Below are 26,212 nucleotides of genomic sequence, written 5' to 3'. Positions count from 1 at the left end.
GCCATCCTAAGATATTCATGAAAAAATTTGACATAGTTTAAATTTATTAAGAGTCACTTAAATGACAAATTGTTACCAAAGAAAAGTCAGTAGGCTAGTATATATCTTGGTTGGATTTTTATTAACTGCTATTAAAATCGTACAAAGTTCTTAAAGTTCCTAATTTGAAAATGTTGCTGATACTGTCAGTAATGATCAGTTTCCTGCTGTGTCTCTGTGTGCATTGCAATATTTTGGCTCTAGGAGAATGTTTCAAAACATGCAGATAAATTACTTCAGGATTCCTGTATCTTTCAAACTATTATTTTGGAATTTTCATAGCCATGCACCTGGTTCACTTTTTTTTTTTAATAGGAAAAGAAGGAAAGAAACACAACTGTAATTTTCTATATTCCCGAGAATGAGAGATATTTCATGGGTCCTTTTAATGACTTGACTACTGAAGCTTTTTTTTTTTTTTTTCTGAAACTGCGTGTCAGGTATGACTGTGCTGCTAGCACCATGTTGGTCTGATGGTAGTAGGGAGGGTGCGCTGAGGTAGTGTGGATATGTGTGGAAAGCACAGAAGAGTCCTCCTTGTGAAGCATTTTCTTGCCCATCTGCTCTTCTCGACAGATCCTCTGTCAGGTTCCTGCCAGACACTGCCTTCCAGAGACATGCAATGGCTTAGCCCGTGGTCTTGCTGTCACTGAAGAAAAATCACTGTCCTGACATCTGACCAATCTGTGAGGATTTGGTTCTGGTGGATAGCTTGTTTCCAAGTTTTGCTTTTGCTCCTCAGTTTAAATGTTGCAAGTTTTCTTTAAAAAAACCTGAAAAATAGATGAAAATGTGCTTAAATAATTGATACATAAGAGATACTATAGAAGTATAGTAGGGTTACCTATTAGTAGATTTTTTTTAATAAATTAAGTTTATTTATTTTCAAAGAGGGAAAAAGACAGAGAGAGAGGCAGAGAGAAAGGGGGAGAGAAAATCTCAAGCAGGCTCTGTGCTGTCAGTGCTGAGCCCCGACATGGGGCTCAAACCCACAAACCATGAGATTATGACCTGAACCGAAGTCAAGAGTCATACACTCAACCAACTGAGCCACCCAGGGGCCCCTATTAGTAGATTCTTTCACATAGATGGGAAATTAAGGCTATAGAATGTCAAATGACAACTGAGGGTCAAATGAGAAATTGGTTATAGGTGAACTAACTATGTTGAAGCTGGCTAGAATCTTATGCCACTGTGCCATATATTTTAATGTTATTATCTTAACATGTACTTCTCACAAGTTCACTGTGACTAACTCATTTCTATTTGTTTTTTTAATGCTTCCTTTCAGTGTCTGAACCTAAATATTTAACTTTTTACCTAATTATTGATATCCCATTTTACAGGTGAGGAAATTGAGGCATAGGGAGATAAAATTACTTGCCCAAGGTCATACACTTGGTAAATGGAGGGGCCAGGATTTTATTCCTAACTGCAGCTCCAGATACCATGCTCTTAACTACTGTGATACCCTGCCCTCCTTTAGCCTGATATTTTATAGAACACCATACTTGGATTCATTACCTCATTTATTTATTCAGTAGCCAATAGTTAACTGCGCATTACTGTGTATAATAGTCTGTATCAGGTGATAAGGATAAGTTGCCAATAAAAAGAAACAGGTCCTTGAATGACCGTTTCCACATATGACTGCACAGTAAATGTCATTTCTTGGTGAGTAGATTCTCAATATTATCTAGAAGTCACAGTCAAAAGAAAGAAATAATTGAGATGAGGGATCCAGTTGTAACTCATAAAAAGAACCCTCTGCAAAGGCCAGCCCAATCCCTTCAATAGTTGAATTTCCAACTTAAAATGTTCGTGCCACATTTTGAGCCCACTTCATTTGGTCTTGTCCTCAGGTAGAGATGGGTGTGGTTGTCTAGTATTCCCTGTGTTTAGACAGTTTGTATATTTGAAAGTTATTAAATTATATGTTTCAAATGTCTAGTTTGCAGGTTGGCTAAACTCAGTTCCTTTGCCATTTCCCATACGTTTTATTTCCCAGTTCGAAAAACACATTTTAACAAAGGAATACTGGTTAATATTTATGCTGAAATAAAATATCAGCCTGCCATACCATTCTTCTTGTAAAATAAACTGCTTATATTAGGAGAAATATGTAAAATACTTTTATTGTCCATTTTAATCTTGGTTTCTTTCTATATTAAAAAAATTAGTATGTAGGGGGAGAAAAATATTGACACTATTTTATGAACAGAAAAATGAATGAATAATTAGCTATTAGACTGCAATTTTAAAGAAGCAGAACAATGCTACATGGTACATTGAAGCATCTGTTTTATTCTTGTTCAATGTCAGGGAAAGACATTGGCAGTTGTAACTGTCAATGTCTCTGTTGTAGCTCCAATATCTTGCCAAGATTTTTTTTTTTTTTAAATCACACTTATTTACACGCCCAACCCAAGGGCTTACTATTACCTTAAGGTAAAGATCATAGCAAAACAAAACAAAACAAAACAAAACCCAAATATCTTACAAAGAAAATTAACATTCTTTTTCAAATGTATCAGAATCATTTACATTAGGAACAGGACACATTTCCTTTTTTGACATGAATGTGCCAATTATATTACATCCTGTATATTAACAAATAGCCTATTTTAAAATAATGCAGAGCTAAGGTACAAAAAACCAAAGCTTTATCTTAAAATAAATACTATTGATTTTCTGAGGGCTCACTGGAAATAATGAAATAAAAAGAGATGCTTGGCTTCTAGCTTCCCAGCATCACAGCCCATATAGTGTTTAAAGTGCTCTAAAAGAAAAGAAGTGATTAGAGATTTGATGGATGAGCCCCTCAATTTATTTCTTAAAAGAGAAGTTCCCTATCTTACAGCTAAAGCCACATGAATTGCTCAAAGTCAGATGACTGGATGAATTCTTTATTGAAATGACAATGAAAATAATTACGTTGTTAGATTGTCAGCTTTTTAAAAAACTCTTTTGGCAATCCAGACACACTGACATTAGTAACAAAGACAGTGAACATTTTTTAAACCAATGTCCCTTAAACTTTCCAAATGCAACACCATTGAATTGGCATTTTGGTGTGATTACTCAAAATAAAGAATGGAGTTTTGGAGACATATCAGGTAGTGAAAGAAGAAACAGACCTTTGGTACTTACAAACTTAAAGTAAGGGAAAACATCTCAATTGTTTAGAGGGCTTTCCCCTTCAATTTCAGCATTCCCTATTTATTTGCAAAAAGACATAGTTAAATCTGGTTAGCTAATTTAATATGTATATACTAGAAAAGAATGAGGTTTATTATTATGGCCTGTTCTGACATACATGACAATAATGGAATTTTAATCAGAATATAAGTAGATTTTTGTGAAAAGAATAATTAACATATGCTAAGAAAGGTATTGAACAAAAGAATAAAGTCTTCCCTCTTTTCATTTTTATTTCAAATATTAAAAAGGAAATGAAAAAATGGTGTGAAATTTTAAATTATTCCTTTTGTTTAAATACATCTGTCACTCTTTCATGCTTGATATACATTTTTGTTTAATGTAAGCCTATAGGATATGTTAACCCCATAGTTTAAGAAAAACATTTTCTGGTGAAGAAACTAAGGCAAAGGTACTCTTGTCTCATCTTTCTGGTAGAAATTCAGATTTCCCATTTGAAGTTTTGCCCTTTATTTCTACATCTTGACTTGGTACATATACCTAATACATAAGGGAATTGCTTACGACCAAATTCTGGACTCCATTTATTCCGATAAGTAATTTCTAAACTTGGAACATAGATAATTTTAATTTTATTTAAATAGAAAAATCTTATTTTCAGAGGAAAAAAATGTAAAGGAAATCCTGCTTTTATGGAAAGAAAGTATAAACTAGTAATCTCACATTGAAAACCTAAGTTTTGGGGCAAATTTTAGTGTTTTTTATTATTGGTTAAAAAAGACCTAAATATAAAATTGCCCGCTATGTAATCTTCACATTAAAGATCAAAAACTAGATATAATACTGTCTTTATTTCCATGTTATAGAAAGTTAGGGGACACACTTAGATATCCTTTTATTAAGTATCACTTTTTGGAAGGCATCATCATGGGAGGGGCAGATCGAGAGGGAGACACAGAATCCAAAGCAGGCTCCAGGATCTGAGCTGTCAGCACAGAGTCCAGCGCGGGGCTTGAATTCACCAACAGTGAGATCATGACCTGAGCTGAAGTTGGAGGCTTAACCAACTGAGCCACCCAGGCATCCCAATACTTCTTGCTTCTTAATTTGATGTGAAATTATTTTTTTCTGAACTTTATTTATTTTTTAAAATGTTTGTTTGTTTGTTTGTTTATTTTGAGAGACAGAGAATGTGAGCAGGTGAGGGGCAGAGAGAGAGGGAGAAAGAGAATCTCAAGCAGGCTTCATGCTGTTAGCACAGATCCTGACGCGGGCTCACTCTCATGAATTGTGAGATCATGACCTGAGCCCACATCAAGAGTCTGATGTTTAATTGACTGAGCCACCCTGGTGCCCCAATTTTTTTCTGAACTTTTAGTAGGATGGTTGGTTCTGGAAGAGTTCCTAAACTTCTTTCAGTTCCTTCTTTTTTTATTTTCATCCAACACTAAAAGTATAGAAGCTTGTTTTCTAAGACTTCCTAGTTTTGTTTCCTGCTTCATCTTTCTCTGAAAGTTTTTATTTCTTTCATCTCTATTATAATTGTTCTGCTCAATTTTTATTTCACTCCAGGCAGTTTCTCCTTAGCTTAGGAGACCTAAGTGGTCACTTCTGAGATTTCCCAGGGGCCAAACTGCTCTGGCCTTTTTAGATTATTTTACTGTGGACCCCTCAACTCATCTCATTCAGGTTTTGGCAAGAACACAATCAGTTTCAGCTACTGCTTTCAAATGGCAGTGTGGTTTGGTTATGTTGCATATTTTGAGGTTCTTCTTTTCTTAGTTCCATCAGTCAAAGTATTGCTTTCTTCTGCTTCCTCATGTACAGATGCTGATATAATATGGGTCTTATGGTCATTGAGTGTTGGTTCTCAGTCAGTTATATTTTGAAATTTATAGGGATACCTTGCTGCCTTGCTTTGCTGTAGATATTGCTTATGAGGTTTTCCATTTGCATGCTCTCTTGCTCTTCCAAATAAGTAAATTAAACATGAAAAAATAAAAATTCAATTAATGTATCATTAAAAACAGAAAAATGGTCACTGCCATTCCTTTATTATCTTATTATCATACTCTGATTCCCCATTTGTTAGCCTATTAAAGAATAGGATAATTATTCCAGGATATGTTGGGAGAAAATAATAACAATGTTAATATAAAAAACCCCAGCAATATCAGGAGGCTATTACCATTAATACGATGATTATTTTTAATAATAATGATTATAGTGACATTCAAAGATTAAATGATTATGAAGAACTAGGAAGAAACATAAGGATTTTTTTCTATTTTCATAGAAGACTATCAAAGTGACATTTGGAAAAAATACAAAGTACTTTTGAAAAGAGACTAGCTTTATAACCATGTGAATTTTAAAAGAAAGAGAGCAAGCCAGTTACTTTAACTCGAACCATAAATGCCTTGTTAGAGAAAAGCATGGCAAATCAATCAGAGTTAGTGTACTGGCTAATATGTTGTCTTTTGATTGGTTTCTCCATTATTGGCCTATCAAGGTTAATTTCGTGTGTGTTTCAACTTACCACAGGTTATTGGTCTGTCTTCTCACCCACAGCAGAGTTCAAAATGAGCACAGCTTCCCCACAGAGCAGGTGCTATGAGCAGTGTAGCAGATCATCTGCCTCAAGATCTTCTTCCTACTACCAGGTGCGTTGCTCGACATGAAGCCAAGAGTGTGAACTATTTGCACTGAGAGAAAATAGCAGTGAAATCTAAAATATTAGCATGTGGTATGAATACAAGTCAGTTCTCACTGTGGTCACCTCCCGTTCTCTTCTGCATGATATGCCTTCTTCAAGCTCAGAAGAAAGGGGTCATTCTCTTTCTCTCCCCTTTAAATCCCTGTTGCTCATTATACTTTCCAAATTCCAAATTTTACAGTTATGGCCAAGATAAACCTGCTAACTTATGTGGCTTAGAATTGTAGAACATGTCCCCTGGCATGAATGTTTAAAGAATAATTAGCATATGTAGTGAAAATCGGCAAGTAATCTCAATTCACAAAAATTGTTAAAATGTTTTCAATTTTCCATGAAGTTCTGGGGAATGTGACACTCCAGCACCAGGCTACATCTGCAAATTCTAATTTTACATTTCAAAATCAACCTGCTATCAATATATTATGTGATTGTGTGTGTAGTTTTGACAGGTAATGTTGATGCAATTGTGGCATGGGCATTGCCGATGTGAATAATTCAGTGAATAATAAAAAATTAAATCAATTATTTGCCAAATTTCAAACATCAATATTTTGAAATATCCCTTATTTTTTTAGATATGTTGAACACTTTATATTTCAACGTTTATGGTCATATGACATATGACTTATTTGAATAAGATGCAATGGACTCATAGGCATTTCTTATTGTCACTGCAAATCCAGTCTAATTAAATTTTATGTCCCTCATTGTTAATGTTTGTGACCACTTCCGTTTCTGGTTAGAAATTTAACTAAGAACATTTTGATACTAATATTATGATAAGTGATTTTTGTCTAGTTCTAGAAAATATAGCATACATATTATTTTTCTTGTTATTTAATGTCCATTATTTGAATTAAAAAGAACATTTGCATTTCCTTTTGAGCACCAGAAAGGGAATAATGCTTTTATTGTTTTGAATTGAAGGTAATTATTAAATTGCTTTGCTAGCTTTTTCTCTTTATAATAAATTATCAAAAGACTGACTGTTGTATCACTTTTTAAACATGCTTTAGCAAGGAACATATAACATAAAAGAAAATTATTTGCTTAGAGACTATCTATGTGAGTGTATGTATCAGCTTACATACTCTCATATACAATATACATATTCAGACACAATTTCAAAGGGCAAATAACTACATATTTGATAGAAAGTTATAATTTATATCATCATAAATAATAAAACAAATGCTACTTTAAATGTAAGCTATTAGATATTCAATTAAATTTCTTTTGTGCAGCAAAATAACTTTAGGAATATTTTGGTATAAAGCCGACATATGATTGATGGGGAGTTGGTAGATAGGGAGTTGGTTCACATAATTCATTAGAGTTTTGAAATGGTAAGACACAAGTGCCATACTACTTCTAGGGAAAATTTTAAAGAAGGTAAAAATTTTTGTAATTTCCCTATACCAGCATCCACTTATTACTGTCTGTACCCCTTTTTATATATGTTTTAAAAGTTATTATTTTTAATTTCTTTTTTTTTGGCAATTGACCCAAGCCTCACTTCATCTGGAACTGCCCTTGCTGTTTCAGGGCAGAGATAGTCTTCTCAGTCTACGATCCAATAAATCAGAATTTAATAATTAGTTCACTCCCTTTTAGCTCACTTACAGTGAGGTCAGGACATTGCTTGAGGACAGTCAACCAATGACCACTTACTCAACATTCAAAACTTATTACAATTTCAGTGTTTTTCCCCATTTAAATTACATGAACTACAGGGACAGTGTAGGTCAGCATTCCTGGCAACTTAATATGTGGTAAACACAGTGCTATTAGCTTTACATAATCTATTTCTCAAGACTCTTTCAAATGCAAATTTAACTTAGGCAAAAATGAAGGGAACTTATTGGCCTTCTAAGCAGCAGAGTGCATCTATGGATTCAGGCACGGCTGGATTCAGGGGCTCAAACAATGATATTGGCACTACCTTTTAATTTTTATTCTATCTTTGTTTTGGTTTCATTCTACAGATCTCCTTTTACATGACTAGGAAAATGGATGTCTGCAGCCACAGATTCAGATTCTCCCGGTGACTACATGTAAATAAATATAATTATACATATAAAGGTAAATATAAATGTATAACATAACTTATGATATGTCTTAACTCATTTGATATTCATAATAACCCATGAAGGGTAGATACTATTTTTTTAATCTCAATTTTAGATGTGAGGAAAATGTAACACAGAGAAGTTTAAGTAACTTTCAGAAGGTTACATAACTCTGTGGTGGCAGGGCCAGGTTGCCAACCCAAAGGGATCTCAATCAGAATCCATTTTCTTTACTACTTCACTCTAGTAGACCCGTGTCTAACAAGATGCACAGAAGTCTGTGATTACCCAGCAGTATTTTTGTCCCTGCTCTCAAACTGATCTTTGTATGTCTTGAGATGGAGGAATACTTCACCAGGAAAAACAGATACTGAATGCACAAAAACAAGGGTGTTGTTTTGATATTGTTCACAGGCCTCTGGATCACATGCTTGTGCTCTGCGTTAGGGAGGGACTGGAGGGCTGGTTGGGGGGCAGACACTCCCACCGTATTTAGCTGATGAGTGAAAGATAATTTCTTAAAAGCAAAGTAGTTTTCTTTTGACAAAAATGGATACCTTGAATTCTGTGTGATAAAAATAATATTTATTATTTTCACTTGTTTAACATACCACATACCTATGATCTTTAAACTTGTCCCCAAATTCTTTGACACTCCTCCTTTAAAACCTTCTCTTTATCTGGAGTGTGGACTTTGTGACTCACATCCAATGACTAGAATGTGCTAAAAGTGAAGGTATACATGACTTTTGGAGGTCATAAGAGGCATTACAGCTCCCTCTTCTCATTACCTCTTGGATCACTCACTCTGAGGGAAACTGGCTGTCATGTTGTGAGGACAGTCAAGCAATCTCCCAGACAGATCCATGTGGAAAGATACTAGGACCTCCTGCCAACTACTAAAATGACTTGATGGTTAGTTCTCTTTAAAGAGATTAAAAAAAAGAAAAACTTTGATTTATATTTACCAACATGTTTATCATTTTTTAAATTAAGTTTTTAATTTCAATTCCAGTATAGTTAACGAATAGTGTTATATTACTTTCCGGTGTACAATATAGTGATTCAGCAATTTGATACATCATTACTCAGTGCTCCTGGTGATAAGTATATTCTTAATCCCCTTCACTTATTTCACCCATCCTCCCTACCTTCCCTCTGATATGTTTTATTTTAAATGGGTACCCTCAGGGCACCTGGATGGCTCAGACTGTTGAGTGTTCGATTTCGGCTCAGGTCATGTTCTTACTATTCTTGAGTTTAAGCCCCACATCAGGCTTGCTGCTGTCAGCTCAGAGCTGACTTTGAATCCGCTGCCCCACTCTCTCTCTGCCCCTCCCCCCACTCATGCTCTCTCACAAAAATAAATCAAAACAAAAAAATAAATGAGTACCCTCAGTTAAAGTTTTTTTTTTAATTTTTTAAAATGTTTTTATTCATTTTTGAGAGAGGGAGAGAAAGACAGAGTGTGAGCAGGGGAGGGGCAGAGAGAGGGAGACACAGAACCAGAAGAAGGCTCCAGCTCTGAGGTGTGAGCACAGAGCCTGATGCAGGACTTGAACTCACAAACTGTGAGATCATGACTTGAGCTGAGGTCAGAAGTTTAACCTACTGAGCCACCCAGGTGCCCTTCAGTTAAATTTATTTTATTTTCAACAAGAACATTTTTTTTTTACTTGAAGCACACTTCACAGTACATAGTTCTAAAAGATATATATAAAACATTCCATTTAAGAAAAATGGAATACACTTTTTCTTCAAGAACACGCAGAAGAATCCCCTTGGTTAACTGACATAATAAGGGGCATAACAAAGATTACAAATTTAAGAAGACTGGTGCCAGGTCTCATTTCATAAGCAGACCAGAGCACACCAATTAAAACTCTTGCCACGTTCAGGCCAGGGACCAAACACTGCCCACAGCAGTCAAGGAGGGCCTCGGTAGATGACTGCCTGAAGGACAGAGCAGCCAGAACACAATAGCATAGCGCACATAGCACACACTGGAGATGCTCCCTGAAGTACCAGGCCCTGGGCACTTCGTGACCTCTTCTTCATAAGGCCATTACTTTTAGCAGCTGGAGACTTAACTGGCTTTTCTTAAACACAGAAGAAGGCAGACAGTTAGACAAAATGCCAAGATGGAGGAATTTATCCCAAATGAAAGAGCAAGATAAGGTCATAACCAGAGATCTAAGTGAAACAGATATAAGTAATATGCCTGATGGAGAATTTAAAGCAACAGTCATAAGGATACTCACTGGGTTTGACAAAAGAATAGAGGACATCAGTGAGACCCTTACCACAGAGATAAAAGAGTTAAAAAAGGATCAGAGATGAAGAGTACAATAAATGAGATTAGAAATAGACTTGATATAAGGAGCAGGCTGGAAGAAGCAGAGGAACAAATTAGTGACTTAGAAGACAAAATAATGGAAAATAGTGAAGCTGAACAACGGAGAGAAAGAAGAAAATTTATTTCAAGAAATAATAGCTGAAAACTACCCTAATCCGGGGAAGGAAACAGACATCCAGATCGAAGAGACACAGAGAACTCCCATCAAAATCAACAAAAGCAGGCCAACACCTAGATATGTTGTAATTAAATTTGAAAACTATTGTGATAAAGAAAAAATATCTTAAAAGCAGAAAGACAAAAGAAATCATTAACTGGGGCACCTAGGTGGCTCAGTCAGTTAAGCGTCCAACTCTTGGTTTCGGTTCAGGTCTTGATCTTGCAGTTTGAATTTGAGCCCTGCATTGGGGTTTGTGCTAATAGTATGGAGCCTGCTTGGGATTCTCTCTCCCTCTCTCTCTGCCCTTCCCCTTCCCCTGCTCATGCTCTCTCTCTCTCTCAAAATAAATAAATTAATTTTAAAAAAGTCATTAACTTACAAGGGAAAGCCCATAAGGCTAGTTGAAGATTTCTCAACAGAAGCTTGGCAAAACAGAAGAGACTGGCATCATATAATCAAAGTGCTAAATGGCAAAAATCTGCAGCCAAGAATACTCTGTCCAGCAAGACTATCATTCAGAATAGAAGGAGAGATAAAACATTTCTTAGACAAATATAAACTAAAGGAGTTCATGACCACTAATCAAGCCCTGCAAGAAATATTAAAGGGAACTGTAAAGGAGAGACCAAAAGTGACAAAGACAAGAAAGGATCAGAGAAAATTTCCAGAAACAAATGACAAAATAAGGAATAAAATGGCAATAAATATGTATCTATTAATAGTTACTTTGAATATAAATGGACTAAATACTCCAATCAAAAGACATAAGGTGTCAAGATGGACAAAACAATATGACCCATCTATATGCTGCCTACAAGAGACTCATTTTACACCTAAATATACCTGCAGATTGAAAGTGAGGGGGTGGAGAAACATTTATCAAGCCAATGGATGTCAAAAGAATGTTGGAGTAACAATACTTATATTGGACTTTTTTGTTTTGTATTGTTTTTATCCTGCTTTGGTATCAGGGTAGTACTATCCTCATTGAATAATTTTGAATGTGTTCCCACTATTCCATTATTTGTAAGATTTTGATAAAGATTGTTATTAATTATTATTATTTTTTTAATGTTTGGTAGAATTCACCAATTAAGCTGTGTGGTCTTGGGCTTTTCTCTGCTGGGATATTTTTAATTCCCAATTCAGCTATTTATTCTTGTTATTGATTTAAGAAGATTTCTTACTTCTTGGATATAAGATTTTAACATTAAATCTTGGTAACTTGCGTGTGTGTGTTTAGGAGTTATCTTTTTTTTTTTTTTTTTCCTAGATTGTCTGACTTGTTAGTATATAATTGTTTATAGTAATCTGCTATCACACTGTGTATTTCTGTGGTTATCTGCTTTATTGTTTTCTCCTCCATTTCTCATTCCATTTTGAATCCTCTCTCTTTTTTTCCTAGTTCATATAGTTAGAGCATTGCCATTTTTTAAAAAAAACTGTTCATTACTTTCAATGTTATGTTATTGTTTATTCTGGTCTCTATTTTATTTCTGATTTTTCTTTGTTAGTTCTTTCTTCTACTAAATTTAAGCTAAGTTTCTTCTTTTTCTAGTCCCTTCTGTTATAATGTTGTTTATTTGAACTTTTGTTTCTTAATACAAGCATTTATAGCATGAATTTCATTCTGACGTCTGCTTTGCTGCATCTCATAGGTTTTGGAATTTTGTATTTTCTTTTTCTTTTGTTTTGAGACATATTTTGATTTGCCATTTGATTTCTTATATGGTCCATTACTTATGCAGAAGTGTGTTGTTTAATATTTACATATTAACTATTTAATATTTACATTGTAGATTTTCCAGCTTTGTTTTGTTATTGATCATTAGCTTTGCACCATTGTTGTTGGAAAATATACATGTTTATCATTCCTGGTGCTCTTCATTCCTATGTGTAGCTCCCAATTTCCATCTGGTATCAATTTCCTTCTGGTCACTTTTAGTATTTCTTGTATTTTAGTTCTGATAGAGATAAAATGTGTAAATTTTTTTACTTGAGAAATTCTTTTTCCTTCATTATTGAAATATATTTTCACTAAAGAAAGTTCTAGGTTGACAAATCTTTTTCTTCAATTGCTTTGAAGATGTCTCTCCATTGTTGTCAGGCTTGCATTGTTTCTGACAATAAGGCTGTTGTGTTTGTGTTCGTTCTTTTGCACTTAATGCATCCATTTTTATTTGTCTTTAACAATTTGATTATAATATGCCTTGGCATTTTTATTATTATCCTGATTGGTGTTTGTTGAGCTTATTAATTATATTTTTGATCAAATTAGAAAAATTTTCAGCTATAAAGTCTTAGCATTTTTTTTCATCCTTCCCACTCCTCTCTTCTGAGACTCTAATAAAATTATTCCAGTAGCTATTAGGTCAGTAGTTATTTTCCAAATGCTCTGTTCATTAAAAAAAAATTGTTTTTATTTTAGTGCTCCAATTTGGATATTTTTGATTATTATATCTTCAAGTTCAAACATATTTTCTTCTGCACTGTTTGATCTGCTGCTAATCCCATTTAACTTACTACGTTGTATTTTTATCTCTAGAAGTACTATTTTTTGTATCATTTATCACTTCATCATGATCTTGTTTTCCTTACTTCCTTTATCAGAATGAGAGTATTTATATTACGTATTTAACATCCTTATCTTCAAATTTAATTATCTATGTATTTCTGGGTTTGTTTGTATTGATTAATTTTTCATATTTCCTTTATTTGCATGTCCAGTAATTTTTTATTGTTGATGGAGATAGTGAACCTTATGTTATTGCTTGCTAGATTTTGTTGGTATTGGCAGAAGAATATATATATATATATATATATATATATATATACACACACACATATTAAATATACATGTTTCAAAATATATAAATATTTCTAAATATTTAGAATGCAATATTTATAAATAATATTTACAAGTATGAAAAAGTCCAGAATTAGATTAGACTCCTATTATATATATTGTCATTGATTTATAACAAATAAGACTGTTCAGTGAGAACACTACTCTTTGGGAAATAGTACTGGAACAATAGGATATCACTATGGAAATAATAAAGATCAATCTTCACACTGCCATAAAATAATTAACTTAAAATGGATCACATGTTTAAATGTAAAAGGCAAAGATACAAAACTTCTAGAAGAAAACATGAGAGAATACCTGTGTGACCTTGGGATAGGCAAAGATTCCTTAGCTAGAATACGAAAAGATAATCTATGAAAGAAAAAAAAATATATAAACTGGACTTCATCCAAATTAAAACAATTTTTCTTTGAAAGAAATGATTAAAAAATAAAAAGTGAGCCACAGGCTGGATGAAGATATTCACAACACTTCTCTTAGAGAAAGAACTTTTATCCACAATATATAAAGAATGTTTACAACTCAACAGTAAGAAAATAATAAACCCAATTAAAAATGAGAAAGGATTTGAGAAAACACTTCAAGAAGATTTATGAATGGCCATTGTACTCAAATCATTAATCATTGTGGAAATTCAAAATAAACCACAATTAGATACATACCCATTAGATGGCCAAAGTTAAGAAGATTGATAATACTCAGAGATGGTAAGAATGTAGAAACCTGAAATTCTCATACATTGTTGACTGGGTTGTAAATGGTACAACTATTTTGAAGAACAGTTTAGTAGTGTCTAGTCAAATTCAACATATACTTACAATATAACTCACTTCATTCTACTTCAAAGCATTTATCAAAACAAAACAAAATATGTATCTGCATAAACATTTATACACCAATATTTATAGCAGCTTTATTTATAATATTCCAAACTGGGAGCAACCCAAATATTTACAACTGGTACATATATAAAGATATGGTAAATCCTTATAACAAAGTACTACTCAGTCATAAAATGCAACCAACTGCTGATATACATAATAACATGAATGGATCTTAAAATCACGTAAATCAGAAGACATCAGGTAAAAAGAGGTTATATAGTATAAACTTCACATAAAGTTCCACAAAATGGAAATCAATCTAGATGCACATGTGTGTAAGAAATCAACAAATAAGCAGTAGAAAATTGAGAAGAATAATGTGAGGGAAAAAAAAAACAGAAAAAGGAAAAAGGGATTAGCCATAGAGAACAGAACAAAGAAGGGAATCTGGGTGGCTCAGTCAGTTAAGCAGCCGACTCTGGCTCAGGTCACCATCTCCTGGCTTCTGAGTTTGAGCCCCACTTTGGGCTTTCTGCTGTCAGCGTGGAGCCCACTTCAGATCCTCTGTCTTCCTCTCTCTGCTCCTCTCTTCCTCGTGCACACGCTCCATATCTCAAAAATAAATAAACATTTAAAAAAAGAACAAAGCAAACAAAACAACAATTTGGAAATGGAAAACATTTTCTTCATACATCATATAGATTTGTAAAACTTATACAGAGATCTTGCATTGTCAATAATTTATGGGCATCTTTTTCTTTTACATTAGCTTAAATATTAATTTCCTTTTTCTGACAAAATTATAAACCAATTTGAAAAATTTCTTACTTACCATTCAAGACACCAACATGGTAATGAACTATTAGAATTATTTCATAATACATGGTTATACTCCCTTGGCCTAGTGTATTCATTTTCTAGTTAATATTGAAAAGAATAAATTTGTACCATAGATAAGACCATGAATCTAGCAGAGAACACAGTGTTTCTCGTTTATAAATTTGTACACACATAAGACAGTGTTATAGTTGTAAAATATGTATAGTGGATCCACCTTTTCTCAGATCATGACATATTTACAAATCGTAATTTCCTCTGGAGATGTACTGTGACTAAATTACTGTCTGCTTTTGCTCCAGTGCCTAGAGGAAAAAAAATGCATCTAATTCACCTTGGTTTAGATTTTAGTAGTGAAATACGTAAACTTAGTTCTTCTGTGAATTTTATTCTCTGTGAACATCAAAGCAAATATGGAGAATTGACTTTCACCAGTATAGAATGCATAATCTGCAAACTTAAAAATGATATTAAATAAAAAACTGAATAAGGAAAATCTTTTCAGTGAGGTTACATTATCCATTCACCAGCAATTAAGACTTTTGATAAAAATTCCTATAAATTGGTGGGTATTGAAATTGATACAGGAAATTATGCATATATAATTATAGCTATGACTATCTTTTTATTTACCAAAGCCTAGGACAGTTTGCAAATTTAGTCACTCAGTTACACCTTGGGCATAGATTAGATATATATGGAATATAACTTTATGGAAAAGAATGTATTTGATTTGGGAGAGAACTTCCATATGATTCCCTACATCACAGTGATTTACAGAAATTTACAAATGAACTCAGGAGATTGCTTATTAAAAATCCTACTCTCCCCCAATCCCTGCATTTCTAGAATGTCTTCTACAACATGACAAACATATTAATTCATCATCTGGATTAACACTCTGATATTGGAGAGCTAATGTAGTTAACATTTATTGAGTGCCTTTCATGTGTCAGAAAATAATAAATTTTTATGGTCATTAACACTGATAAAGCTCTTACAGCAAATCACTTTATAACGTACTAACTTATCTATTCCTCCAAATACCCTGTAGGATGGGTGGTATTATTAACACATTTCACAAATGGTGAAACAGCTAGAAGTTGGTATGACAGTGATGTAAATTGAGGCAATTTGTGTCTAGTGTCTCTGTTTCTATTTTAAAGTTTTTAAATTTATGTTTGAGAGAGAGGGAAGGAGAGAGAGAGAGAGAGAGAGAGAGAGAGAGAGACTGAGCAGGGGAGGCACAGAGAGAGGGGGAGAGAGGGAGAGAATCCCAAGCAGGCTTCATGCTGTTAGCACAGAGCCCAGTGTGGTTCTTGAACCCACGAACCATGAGATCATGACCTGAGTTGAAATCAAGAGTCGGATGCTTAACCGATTGAACCACCCAGGTGCCCCAGTGTCTCTGTTTCAATCCACTATACTGTCTCATATCATGCTATATATATATATATATATATATATATATATATATATATATAGTGTATCATTTAATTCACACAATAATATCACACAAGAGACTACTGTGTCTCATGTATAGAATACAAAATTATAAAGAGAATGTCAATATTTGAGACATGGACTACCACTTACTGTGTGATTTTATACAAACTACTCAATCCCTCTTAGCTTGATTTCCTTATCTAGAATAGGGGAACGACTGCTGCTTTGTCTCTCTCTTAGGGAAGTTGTAGAATTGAAAGAAAACAGTTGATGTTAAAACACATTGCAGCTTAAGAACTATACTAATTTAAGATAGATTTTAAATTAATTAATTTGCTTATTTACAACATAACCCACTCAAATAACTAACTGTTCAAATGTTTTTCTGAACAGAAACTTTCCCTCAGGGGCCAAGATGAAACTTTATTACTTCTTTTGAAGGGTTAAGAACTCTGGAGCCATCAAAGGTTTACTATAAAGGTTTCATCCTCTTCTTTATACCTACTGATTTGAAAAGCTGTCCAGTACTAAGTACAATATTCCAGATATGGCATGACCAATACAGAGTATTATTGATTTGTTAAATTATTTATTTACATTTTACATTATTTATAATCCACATCTATCATGTTTCTGTTAATAAATCAAGTCTACATTCTTAAAATTTTTGGCAGTATCATCTCAGGGATAATGGATTTTGAACATGTTGCCGGCTGAAAAATAAAGTTTTCTTTCATATGAACTACTTGTTTAAAAGCTAGGAATAGTTTTTTCCTCACAGACAATGGTTTGAATGGTAGGAAAGTATAGTTGTGGGAAGGATCTGTGCAGATTCTCAATTTTGTTCTGAATAAATTTTTCTCTTCCTTTTTTTTTTTCTCCATGGGCCCAAGTTTGGTCTCAGCAATGTGAATTATAGAAATCTAAATTACCCCAAAATTCTTTGCATAAACAATAAATAGAATCACTACTTCTTATCTAGTCTTCCTTCTCTTTAATAGAGGCAATGGTACATAGGCACAGGATCTTCTACTGCCTTCCAATCAGTGAACCATGGGAAGCAATAAAACATCCTAATTTTATAGGCTGTCCTTTGTGTATTCTTCCATGTATAATGCTTGAACTAGAGTCAAGGGAGGAAGAGAGTAGGTACATTCCATTCCTTACAAGGACAGCAATAAAATTCCCACTGTTTTTTAAATAGCTTGTCTACAAAGACTGTGCTTCGTGATAAACCACTTCATTTTCTTTCCCCTCCTTCAATAATAAACTGTTTTCTTTAAATTTTTTTTCTTTGCAGTTCATTATGCTGTCATATATCTGTGTTGAAAAAACATCTCTAGATCCTACACTTAATTTTTTGGTGAAGTTTATAATAATCACTACCCAAGGTACAGAATTGCTAAATTTTTCATGAGGTCTTTATAATTAACAATAACACCTGACTTCTTTTATGCCATTAAAAACGTGCCTCACATGACAAGAAAGAGGTAACTGAAGTGGGGGCTAAGTGTGTGAATTGGCTTCAAAAGAGAAGGAAAAGTCTCAGTTGAACTATTAAGGCGTATTCTCTTGAGAAAGGTTATGATTCACAAAAAAATGTTACACACTTATAAAAACACAATGAAAATGGTGCAAACAGTGAAGAACATTTTAAAAGTCATGTATCCGTTCAAAATAACTATTTCAATTGGATGATGATATTCACTTATATTAACTGAAATAACCAGAAGGAAATAGAACTGTTTGTGAAAAAAAAAAAAAACAAAAACCAGTATCAAAATAGGACAGATATTAGCCTAAAATACAACAGTATGTTCAATGCTATAATTAAAAGGGCTAAGCCTTTTTAAAAAAAAAAAAACTTTGATGTGCTGGTAAAAATTAAAAGAAAACTCACTATTGTTTATGTGGCAAGCAGAATAATGGCTCCATGACCCGGTCGGTAAAATTTGGGAATATGGTACTTTACAGGTAAAAGCACTTTGCAGATGTGATTAAGTGTTTTGAGATAAGGAAATTATTTTGGATGATTTAAGTGGGCCCAATGTAATCACAAGAGTCCTTCCAAGGGAAAGAGGGAGGCAGGAAAGTGAGAGTTTTGAAAACAGGGGCCAGATGATGAAATGGCTGGCTTTGAAGGTGAAAGAGGCCAGGAACCAAAGAAGCTGAAAGAATAAGGAATGGATTCTCCCCTAATGCCTCCAGAAGGAATCAGCCTGCTAACACCTTGATGGAAGCCCTAAAAGACTCATTTTGGACTTCTGACATCCAGAACTGTAAGAGCGAGAATAACTTTGTGTTGTGTTAAGCCACTAAATTTCTAATAATTTCTTATAGCAACAATGGGGCACTGATACAATGCAACACATGAGTTTTATTTTAACTGTATAATATAAATTCATTGAAGACTATAACAAATCCAGTATTAATTATTTCATAAGCTGTAAATATAATTTTAAGTATTGAAAGCAAATGCCTTTATATTTGGGTATGAGCTATGAGTTTTAGATCTCTTGGAATGTTAAGAACTGTTCTGTTAAAATACTTAATCACTCAGTTAGATGTTAGCTTTATATATGACAGCCTCTAACTCAACTTCTTTAGTCATAGTGATGTCAATTAGCCCTTCCAATGATAAACAACTGTATTAACAATTCTATAGTAAGGAATTTGTATTCATAATACAATGTCAGGGATTCTAAATGTGTAAATTGCTTCTGCCTTAAAAGTTTTTTTGTTTGTTTGTTTTTCCTCATTAAATTACAGTCAGAAGCCAGAAGAAATCAGACATCATAGCAATGGGTTTAAATTATTAGGAATTTTGAATGAAGTGTCTAACTCTGTGAGATTTCACCATAATTACAAATATTTTACTTTATGTTATGTAGACCCACAGCTTTGAAATGTTTTAAAACTATATTACAGTCTAGTACTGCCGAGAGGCTTATGAGATATTTAATAAACATCTTGAAACCCATTTACACTAGCACATTTCAATGAAACTGTTTCCAGTAAAATAGAATGTGAAAGAATTGATTGTACTGCTGAATGTAAATAGCATTTCAGATTGGAGTTAAACCTCCCAAGAAAGATTAAAAACAAGCACGTTGTCAAACTTTGTTATTAGGGATCATATTTAAAAATGTGTTGTGCATGATTTATTTTACAAGAAGGTAAATGTTAGCGTATTATAGGGCAATAAATGGTATTTGTTTGTGTATACAGTAAAAAAAAAATCCTTGACTATAAAGCCTCTTGAAATATTAGATATGCATCTAAAACATTTTCTTGTTGATAAATTTTGACATGCAAGATATTGGTATTAACTAGACATCTTGTTCATTAATTTAAGTTTTTACAAGATAAGAAACATGCTATATAAAACTTCACAATTCTTAGTTGACCATGGCTATATTTTTAAATAAAATTAATTGCCTTGAATATAACTATGTATAGGTTTTTTAGAACTAAATTACATATATACTATATGTAAATTATATACTATAATTACATACATAGAATTTTTAGAAAAAAGTTACTGAACATCCCAATGGTCTTCAAAACAATTTTGTTATATATTTCATTTATCTGCCATGCTTAGATCTAAAGAAATAAGTAAATGGATGGTACCTGACTTGTATTCCATATTTTTAAACTTATAAAACTAGACGATCAAAATTTTGAGATTTCGATATCAGATCAAAGTCTATTTAATTCAAAAGGTATTTAAAAATATGTTTTGATGAATTGAAGCAACATAAAATTTAATAGATATGCACAATGACAAAGTGGTCTTTTCTTGACGTACCTATGAATATTAATACCTCCACAATTAAAGCTTCATCATGGGTATGGAGGCTGGCTTCCAAACCTTAGGAAAGATGCATATTGCTACATTCAACAATTTGTCAGATACTGACATTTGGCTTCCCAGCATGTATGAAAGATCTGTAATGAGGAGGAATATTGGTTGTTATGCAACAGATATACATACTGTTTCCATGATTTTTGTTTGTTATGTGCTGTTTAAAATTTCTAGAGAGCACAACACAAATGCTAGTCTATGACAAAATAAGGATAAATGCCAGAAGGAGCAATTTGGAATTCTTAATTTCACTGTGTAAAAAACATGGAGTCAGAAGGTAACTAGAAAGATTTTTCGGATCACATAAGAACTTCTCCTAGTTATGATCTAGATATATTTATAAAAAGTCTTCATATCACCTCAGACATTCTTTTAAATATTCCTTCAACAAATATTTATGAAGCAGGCACTCTTTTTTTTAAATATGAAATTTATTGTCAAATTGGTTTACATACATTACCCAGTGCTCATCCCAATAGGTGCCCTCCTCAATGCCCACTTTCCCTTCCTTGCCACCCCCCATCAACCCTCAGTTTATTCTCAGTTTTTAGAGTCTCTTATGGTTTGGATCCCTCCCTCTCTAACTTTTTGTTTTCCTTTTCCCTCCCTCATGGTCTTCTGTTAAGTTTCTCAGGATCCACGTAAGAGTGAAAACATATGGTATCTGTCTTTCTCTGTATGACTTATTTCACTTAGCATAACACTCTCCAGTTCCATCCACGTTGCTACAAAAGGCCATATTTCATTCTTTCTCATTGCCAAATAGTATTCCATTGTATATATAAACCACAATTTCTTTATCCATTCATCAGTTGATGGACATTTAGGCTCTTTGAATAATTTGGCTATTGTTGAAAGTGCTGCTATAAACTTTGGGGTAAAAGTGCCCATGCATCAGACTCCTACAGGATACTCCTGTATCCTGTGGATAAATTCCTAGCAGTGCTATTGCTGGATCATAGGGTAGATCTATTTTTAATTTTTTGAGGAACCTCCACACTGTTTCCAGAGAGGCTGCACCAGTTTGCATTCCCACCAACAGTGCAAGAGGGTTCCCATTTCTCCGCATCCTCTGCAGCATCTATAGTCTCCTGATTTGTTCTTTTTAGCCACTCTGACCAGCGTGAGGTAGTATCTCAGTGTGGTTTCGATTTGTATTTCCCTGATGAGGAGTGATGTTCAACATCTTTTCATGTGCCTGTTGGCCATCTGGATGTCTTCTTTAAAACAACATCTATTCATGTTTTCTGCCCATTTCTTCACTGGATTATTTGTTTTTCAGGTGTGGAGTTTGGTGAGTTCTTTATAGATTTTGGATACTAGCCCTTTATCCGATATGTCATTTGCAAATATCTTTTCCCATTCCATGGGTTGCCTCTTAGTTTTGTTGATTGTTTCCTTTGCTGTGCAGAAGCTTTTTGTCTTCATGAGATCCCAATAGTTCATTTTTGCTTTTAATTCCCTTGCCTTTGGGGATGTGTCAAGTAAGAAATTGCTGTGGCTGAGGTCAGAGAAGTTTTTCCCTGCTTTCTCCTCTAGGGTTTTGATGGTTTCCTGTCTCACATTCAGGTCCTTTAACCCTTTTGAGTTTGTTTTTGTGAATGGGGTAAGAAAGTGGTCTAGTTTCATCCTTCTGCATGTTGCTGTCCTGTTCTCCCAGCACCATTTGTTAAAGAGACTGTCTTTTTTCCATTGGATATTCTTTCCTGCTTGGTCAAAGATTAGTTGGCCATACTTTTGTGGGTCGGATTCTGGGGTTTCTATTCTATTCCATTGGTCTATGTGTCTGTTTTTGTGCCAATACCATGCTGTCTTGATGATTACAGCTTTGTAGTAGAGTCTAAAGCCTGGGATTGTGATGCCTCCTGCTTTGGTCTTCTTCTTCAATATTACTTTCTCTATTCATGGTCTTCTGTGGTTCCATACAAATTTTAGGATTTCTTGTTCTTGCTTTGAGAAGAATGATGGTGCAATTTTGATTGGGATTGCATTGAATGTGTAGATAGCTTTGGGTAGTATTGACATTTTAACAATATTTATTCTTCCAATCCATGAGCACGGAATGTTTTTCCATTTCTTTGTATCTTCTTCAATTTCCTTCATAAGCTTTCTATAGTTTTCAGCATACAGATCTTTTACATCTTTGGTTAGGTTTATTCCTAGGTATTTTATGATTCTTGGTACAATTGTGAATGGCATCAGTTTCTTTCTTTGTCTTTATGTTGCTTCATTATTAGTGTATAAGAATGCAACTGATTTCTGTACATTAATTTTGTATCCTGCAACTGCTGAATGCATGTATCAGTTCGAGCAGACTTTTGGTGGAGTCTATCGGGTTTTCCATGTATAATATCATGTCATCTACTGAAAGTGAAAGCTTGACTTCATCTTTGCCAATTTTGATGCCTTTGATTTCCTTTTGTTGTCTGATTGCTGATGCTAGAACTTCCAACACTATGTTAAACAACAGCGGTGAGGGTGGGCATCCCTGTCGTGTTCCTGATCTCAGGGGGAAAGCTCTGTTTTTCCCCATTCAGGATGATATTAGCTGTGGGCTTTTCATAAATGGCTTTTATGATGTTTAAGTATGTTCCTTCTATCCCGACTTTCTCAAGGGTTTTTTTATTAAGAAAGGATGCTGAATTTTGTCAAAGGCCTTTTCTGCATCGATTGACAGGATCGTATGGTTCTTATCTTTCTTTTATTAATGTGATGTATCACGTTGATTGATTTGCGAATGTTGAACCAGCCCTGCATCCCAGGAATGAATCCCACTTGATCATGGTGTATAATTCTTTCTATATGCTGTTGAATTCGATTTTTTAGTATCTTGTTGAGAATTTTTGCATCCATATTCATCAGGGATATTGGCCTGTAGTTCTCTTTTTTTACTGGGTCTCTGTCTGGTTTAGGAATCAAAGTAATGCTGGCTTCATAGAATGAGTCTGGAAGTTTTCCTTCTCTTTCTATTTTTTGGAACAGCTTGAGAAGGATAGGTATTATCTCTGCTTTAAATGTCTGGTAGAATTCCCCTGGGAAGCCATCTGGTCCTGGACTCTTATTTTTGGGAGATTTTTGATAACTGATTGAATTTCTTCACTGGTTATGGGTCTGTTCAAGTTTTCTATTTCTTCCTGTTTGAGTTTTAGAAGTGTGTGGGTGCTTAGGAATTTGTCCATTTCTTCCAGGTTGTCCAGTTTGTTGGCATATAATTTTTCATAGTATTCCCTGATAATAGCTTGTATTTCTGAGGCATTGGTTATCATAATTCCATTTTCATTCATGATTTTATCTATTTGGGTCATCTCCCTTTTCTTTTTGAGAAGCCTGGGTAGAGGTTTTATCAATTTTATTTATTTTTTCAAAAAAACAACTCTCGTTTCATTGATCTGGTCTACAGGTTTTTTTTTTTTTTTTTTTAGATTCTATATTGTTTATTTCTGCTCTGATCTTTATTATTTCTCTTCTTCTGCTGGGTTTGGGGTTTCTTTGCAGTTCTGCTTCTATTTCCTTTAGGTGTGCTGTTAGATTTTGTATTTGGGATTTTTCTTGTTCCTTGAGATAGGCCTGGATTGCAATGTATTTTCCACTCAGGACTGCCTTCGCTGCATCCCAAAGCATTTGGATGGTTATATTTTCATTTTCATTTGTTTCCATATATTTTTAAATTTCTTCTATAATTGCCTGTTTGACCCATTCATTCTTTAGTAGGGTATTCTTTAACCTCCATGCTTTTGGAGGTTTTCCAGACTTTTTCCTGTGGTTGATTTCAAGTTTCATAGCATTGTGGTCTGAAAATGTGCATGGTATGATTTCAATTCTTTTATACTTATTAAGGGCTTTTTTGTGACCCAATATGTGATCTGTCTTGGAGAATGTTCCATGTGCACTTGAGAAGAAAGTATATTCTGTTGCTTTGGGATGCAGAGTTCTAAATATATCTGTCAAGTCCATCTGATCTAATGTATCATTCAGGGCCCTTGTTTCTTTATTGATCCTGTGTCTAGATGATCTTTCCATTGCTGTAAGTGGGGCCATTAAAGTCCCCTGCAGTTACCACATTCTGATCAATAAGGTTGCTTATGTTTGTGATTAATTGTTTTTTATTTGGGGTTTCTATATTCGGCGCATAGACATTTATAATTGTTAGTTCTTCTTGATGGATAGACCTGTAATTATTATATAATGCCCTTCTTCATCTCTTGTTACAGCCTTTAATTTAAAGTCTAGTTTGTCTGATATAAGTATGGCTACTCCAGCTTTCTTTTGACTTCCAGTAGCATAATGTATAGTTCTCCATCTCCTCACTTTCAATCTGAAGGTGTCCTCAGGTCTAAAATGAGTTTCTTGTAGACAGCAAATAGATGGATCTTGTTTTTTTTTATCCATTCTGATACCCTCTGTCTTTTGGTTGGAGCATTGAGTCCATTTACATTCAGTGTTATTATAGAAAGATATGGGTTTAGAGTCATTATGATATCTGTAGGTTTCATGCTTGTAGTGATGTCTCTGGTACTTTGTGGTCCTTGCAACATTTCACTCACAGAATCCCCCTTAGGATCTCTTGTAGGCCTGGTTTAGTGGTGATGAATTCCTTCAGTTTTTGTTTGTTTGGGAAGACGTTTATCTCTCCTTCTATTCTGAATGACAGACTTGCTGGATAAAGGATTCTCGGCTGCATATTTTTTCTGTTCATCACATTGAAGATTTCCTGCCATTCCTTTCTGGCCTGCCAAGTTTCAGTAGATGGGTCTGCTACTATTCTTATGTGTCTCCCTTTGTAAGTCAGAGCATATTTATCACTAGCTGCTTTCAGAATTTTCTCTTTATCATTGTATTTTTCCAGTTTCACTATGATATGTTGTACAGAAGATCAATTCAAATTACGTCAGAAGGGAGTTCTCTGTGCCTCTTGGATTTCAATGCCTTTTTCCTTCCCAAGAGCAGGGAAGTTCTTAGCTATGATTTGTTCAAGTACACCTTTGGCCCTTTCTCTCTTCTTCTTCTGGAATTCCTATGATATGGGTATTGTTCCGTTTGATTGCATCACTTAGTTCCCTAATTCTCCCCTCATACTCCTGGACTTTTTTATCTCTTTTTCTCAGCTTCCTCTTTTTCTATAATTTTATCTTCTAATTCACCTATTCTCTCCTCTGCCTCTTCATTCCATGCTATGGCAGACTCCATTTTATTTTGCACATCATTTATAGCACTTTTTAGCTCCTCGTGACTATTTCTTAGTCCCTTGATCTCTGTAGCAATAGATTCTTTGCCATCCTCTATGCTTTTTTCAAGCCCAGTGATTAATTTTATGAGTATTATTCTAAATTCTTCCATTATATTGCCTAAATCATTTTTGATCAATTCATTAGCTGTCACTACTTCCTGGAGTTTCTTTTGAGGAGAATTCTTCCGTTTCATTCTTTTGGGTAGTCCCTGCAATAGCTCTAAACTGAAGGGCACTTCCCCTGTGCTGTCCAGAGTAACTTGTGTTGGTGGGCGGGGCCGCAGTCAGACTTGCTCTCTGACCCCAGCCCACAGCTGGGGCCACAGTCAGACTGGTGTGTACCTTATCTTCCCCTCTCCCATGAGCAGGACTCACTCTGGAGTGGTGTGGCCCCTGTCTGGGCTGCTTGCACACTGCCAGGCTTGTAGTGCTGCTTCGATGGGATCTGGTGTATTAGCTGGGGTGTATCTGCAAGGTGCACAGGGGCAGGAGGTGCAGGCTTAGCTTGCTTTGCCATGGGTGGTCCCCTGCTGGAGGGACCCTGCAGCACTGGGAGGGAGGCAGGCCCATGGGAGTGATGGATCCACAGAAGCACAGCATTGCGCATTTGCGTGGTGCAAGGAAGTTTGGTGACTGGAACTG

The 26,212-nt window shown here is 34.5% G+C and overlaps 1 long non-coding RNA gene across 5 annotated transcripts in view; it reads left to right on the top strand.

Moving 5' to 3' along the window:
• The window catches only part of LOC125923052 (uncharacterized), a 93,732-nt gene that overhangs the window by 31,363 nt on the left and 36,157 nt on the right, over window positions 1-26,212 (top strand). For all 5 annotated transcript variants that reach the window (XR_007457869.1, XR_007457870.1, XR_007457867.1 and 2 more), the window contains 2 exons: window positions 5,743-5,861; window positions 7,900-7,996. This is a non-coding gene — a long non-coding RNA (uncharacterized LOC125923052). The remainder of the gene's footprint in view (window positions 1-5,742; window positions 5,862-7,899; window positions 7,997-26,212) is intronic.

The sequence above is a fragment of the Panthera uncia genome, chromosome B1 (genome assembly GCF_023721935.1).
Source record: "Panthera uncia isolate 11264 chromosome B1, Puncia_PCG_1.0, whole genome shotgun sequence".
Classification (NCBI taxonomy): domain Eukaryota; kingdom Metazoa; phylum Chordata; class Mammalia; order Carnivora; family Felidae; genus Panthera; species Panthera uncia.
The sequence above is the reverse complement of the archived record's forward strand: the minus strand, read 5'-3'. Positions and strand labels throughout refer to the sequence as shown.